The sequence below is a fragment of the Octopus bimaculoides genome, chromosome 7 (genome assembly GCF_001194135.2).
Source record: "Octopus bimaculoides isolate UCB-OBI-ISO-001 chromosome 7, ASM119413v2, whole genome shotgun sequence".
NCBI lineage: Eukaryota > Metazoa > Mollusca > Cephalopoda > Octopoda > Octopodidae > Octopus > Octopus bimaculoides.
The window spans coordinates 50,020,640-50,025,446 of NC_068987.1; positions in this window are offsets into that span (position 1 = coordinate 50,020,640).

The window sequence follows — 4,807 nt, forward strand, 5'->3', positions numbered from 1 at the left end:
ATATATAATAGGAAGGGCATTCAGCTGTAGAAACCTTGCCAGATCAGATTGGAGCCTGGTGCAGCCTTCTGGCTTGCTAATTCTCAGTCAAACCGTCCAACCCATGACAGCATGGAAAGCGGATGTTAAACGATGACAGTAATGATATATATGTATATATATGTGTGTGTGTGTGTGTGTGTGTGTTTTTTTGTTTCTTCCTTAAAACATGTTTAATGTAAAATAACATGCCTCTCTGTTACATGCAGACATTTAGGTCATTTGTTGTATTTACAAGCCTAGTTTTATTCTAAGAATTGGCCTTAGCTGGGATCTTGTTATTGTGTTGAATATAATAGAAATATAGAAATAAAATAGATAGTGGATCTGTTTGTATTTAAGTATGAATACTAGTATTTACCAATTCTAAAGAGTTGAGGGACTGTTTGATAATGCTAAATAAGTAATTAATTTGTTTTCTGCTAACTTTAAATTTGACAGAATTGGAATATTATTTTGAAATATTAAAATTACAGAGCATTAAAAAAAAAAAAAGGAAAAAAAAAATTTCAACAAAAAATTTAATTTTTATAATTAACTTTTTACAAATTTAAAATAAGTACATCCTTTATTTGATATTTTTGTTCAGTATTAGTTTGATTTAACTTCCTAATTAAGATTAATCAAGTCTGGATTTCGTTTGTAGCCATGAAATGAAATAGAATCACTAGAATTGAAAGAAACTAGTTGTGGTCTGTGTCAAGAAATGAGTGAAAAGCATGAAAAAGTTATTTTGGTGAAGCATGAGAAAAAGTATCTCTTATGTTTGGCAGGGGTTGTCATCAAAGAGTTGCTCTTGAAGCACTCACTAAGTGTAAGATATTTCTTTTCATGCCATACTAACATACCTTGCATCTTTTTTTCTGTTTTTTTTTTGTTGTTTTTATTTTTTACAATTATTTTCATCTTTTAATAACTGTCACCATGTTTTTTCCTTCAAGCATTGACATACAGTTTCTCAGATTTCTTTGGATAGTTTATTGTATTTATGAACTTGAAAGTGCATCTCATATTTTTGCACTAAAACTTCCTCTCAGCTGTTACAAAATAATATTACACTGTCATGTTTCGGGGTATCATTTTCAATTTTATAGGTTATGATACCTTGATTTTCTTGGATTAAAACCGAAAGGCTCTTGAATAGAAAAGAACAACTCCACACAGTACATGTAATATTAATGTTAAATTGAATCAAGTTTCTTAGTGGTTCCATGAAAGATTTTAGAGAATTGGCTTCATATATTTTCTCTAAAATAATGGTCTAAAAAAATTGTTTGCAAATGGCCTACATGAATGTTTCAAATAAACAAAGCTTTATCAATTTTCATAATTGTATTTGGTAAAGTACAGGATTTCCTACTAGTCAGCTGTCTTTGTTTGAATGAATGTAGCCCACCATCTTTTGAGCTGAGCTTGTTTTGGATTAAATTTGGACAGCCATCATAATATTACTAGTGAAATCTGGCGAAGACTTTGTTCAAAGTTGTGGATGTATGTAATGTATTCATGTAAATATCCATTATGTATAAATATTTGGATGGATACAGAGACAGAAATAAAGATGTTAAACAAATGAACAGAAATTAAAAATTTCAAATTCTAGAAACTCTAAATTCACATGTGACGTGAATCTTAATTCTTTCTCCATTTGAAATGATTTGCTGTAAAATGGCTTCATTATCTTAATCCTTTTTATAACAAATACCAAATGAACTGTTATTTCAAACTCAAACTTTAGACTTTTCAATCTGGAATAAACTGACCTTGAATGTTGTACAACCCTTAGTAAGATTATATGTGCTGTGTGCAGCTGTAGTGAGTCTGTGTATATATATATATATATATATATATATATCTGTATGTAAATAGCTAGATAACAACAGTAATATATGTAGTCCTTGTAAATTATGCAATTTCAGCTTGCTGCTGCTCACCTTGATCTACAGCTCTTCGTTGCTTATATACCTCTTAACTGTTACTTTCTCTAAATGAAAATCTCATCTGTGACTTCAGCCTAGACACGGATTATTGCTTATTACACTCCTCATGTACTTTCTAATTTGTAAGTGTAAGCTTTTGTTTCATTATTATTATTAATCTTATATGTGTAGTTTTCAATGAGTTCTAAAATGGACTTGTGAAATTTCTTTTTAAACAAATGAAATCCAGCTTGACAAAAACAAAACAAACAAACAAACAAAAAAAAGAATTAACCATACATCTTTTCTTTTTGTGAATGGATGTTTTGATAATCATTTTTAAGTAGGAATCAAAATGAATAAAAATTTTTAACTTTTAAACTATTTTTTCTACAAGTTGTCTGATTTGGCAGTATATGTTTCTTAATTCAGGTATTTTACAGTGTTTTGTAGTCCTAAATATATATGTGTATGTACATGTGTGTGTTAATGCATATATATTATATATAGCAGGTGTATAGACTAATGCATATATAAAAATGCATTCATGTAAGAATGCATCAAGTAAATTACAACACTATTTTCATATAAGAAAAGTTAATTTTTCTTTTTGGTACCCTTAAGACCAAAAACCAGTAAAATAATTCAAATATTGTGACAACTTTGTAAACTTTTTTTATTACATCAGACCCTTTGCTCCAGTTACTGCAAGCCATGTCAGTATGAAAAAACAGGACACAATGAAAGATATTTTGAATCCTATTTATTTTATTTTCAATAGATATCAATGGGTATAGAGTTAATATAAACTTGTTCCAGCTTTCTGAACAATAAAGCTCATCTGTAGTCTGTTGTTTTGTTCCATATTTTTACAATCTTAAAATACCCTATTCCTACATTTTATGCACATACACATATATTCACACATACATACATACATGTATATATGTATATGCATGTGTGTGTGTGCGTGCAATCTGTGGAGAGATGTGCTTTCAGTTGGAGGATTGAAAATGCATGTCAAAAGATTTCACACTGTGGTACCTTTTCCTTCTGACAGCCAGCACAGGTGTGCATTATGCAATAGAATGTGCAAATCTTTGGCTGGGCTCAAGAGTCATATGAGGGCTTCACATTGCATCATTGCATAATTATTCTTTCTAGCAATAGCTTTGTTCATATATGAGAAAGCAGCTACTGTGTGTGTGTGTGTGTGTGTGTATATATATATATATATATACACACATACACACGCACACATATAAAATATGCAGGGGACTGGATTTAAAATTCAGGATTTTAAAGTTTTATGTTAACTATGCCATGAGTCTCTTCAAATGCTGTGCTATAGAAATAGAGCATGTCTCTATATTTAAAACCTAGATGACAGATTATCTGCAAACATATAAGTAGTGCACCTAACAATTATCAGAGAACAGACCAACTAAAATATATATATATATATATATATATATATATATAAGGAAAAAGGCTGAACATTTTGAAATTGTATTTTCACCTTATGTTCATATGTTGAATTTAAGAACTTAATAACACTTGAATAAGCAAATTGGTATGTAGTGTAGTTTGTAGAACACAAAAAGTGAAAACAGTAACAACACACTAATACTATAAGGTTTCTAATTCCAAATTAGTATTAGGGTAAAAAGATATGCAAAGAAAGCTGTTATCTCTTCTTTGCTACTAAGCTGCTGGAGATTTTATTTTTTAAAAATTACTTTTTAAAATAATTATATTTTTTTTCTTTTCTTTCTTTATAAAAAACAGAAACTTTATATTTTAATTCTTGCAACATGTATTGTGTGAAATACTTATAGGCGCAGGCATGGCTGTGTGGTTTTAAGATGGTCATTTCACAACCACATGGTTCTTGATAAAATCCACTGCACGGCACCTTGGGCAAGTGCCTTCTGCTATAGCCTTGGATTGATTAATACCTTGCAAGTGGAATTTGGTAGATGGAAACTGCAGAAGTCTGTCATGTGAAAATGTATGTGTGTGTGTTAGTGTCTCTCTGTTTACATTGTTTTATGTCATGTTCCTTTATGGTTTGTATCTTATTGGTTCAACGAATAAAGTTTGATTAAATAAGTACTGGGGTTGATAGGTTTTGACTATAAAAACCTTTTAAAAGCAGTGCTCCAGCATGGTCATTGTTCAGTGACTGAAAACAGTAAAAGAATGTGCATTTATATTTGATTTTAGGGAGAAAAGAAATTTTAAAAGTTTTTTTTTGTTTTGGTTCTTTTTTTTTAATATTAGTATTTTTTGTTTGTTACTTACTGAAGAAAAAAAAACTTTAAAAATTCTTTTGTTTGGGGTAGGGGAAATGCTTTCCCCTCCCTTTCTTATTTTAAAATGTTTGTGTGTGTTTGTGTGAATGAGTGATCCCATGAAGAAGAAAACTATTACCTCTGTCTAAAATCATTGTGGGATGAAAAATATTTGAAAAAAAAAAAATGAAATAAAAATGAATTAACTACAAAGATATGTTCTCTTTATTTTATTTATTTATTTTTTTGTTTAAAATAATTTACTTCGATCTAAGGAAATCTAAAAAAATGAATCAAAAAGATTACTGAATATAATGTAAGCAATTTGTAAGGTCTTTGATTATTTTAATCTTTGTTCAATAATTATTTTGGTATTAATGACATCTAGGGATATGGTATTTCATTATGCAACCATAATATACTCTAAAGAAGTATATTAAACGTTTTTATAAGTCAGTACCATGTTCTACTGTGTTAAAATTATTTTGGTGGTTGGTCAGTGCGTTGATAACATACAAGGTTATATATTTCATGAGCTGACAATTGTTACAGGTT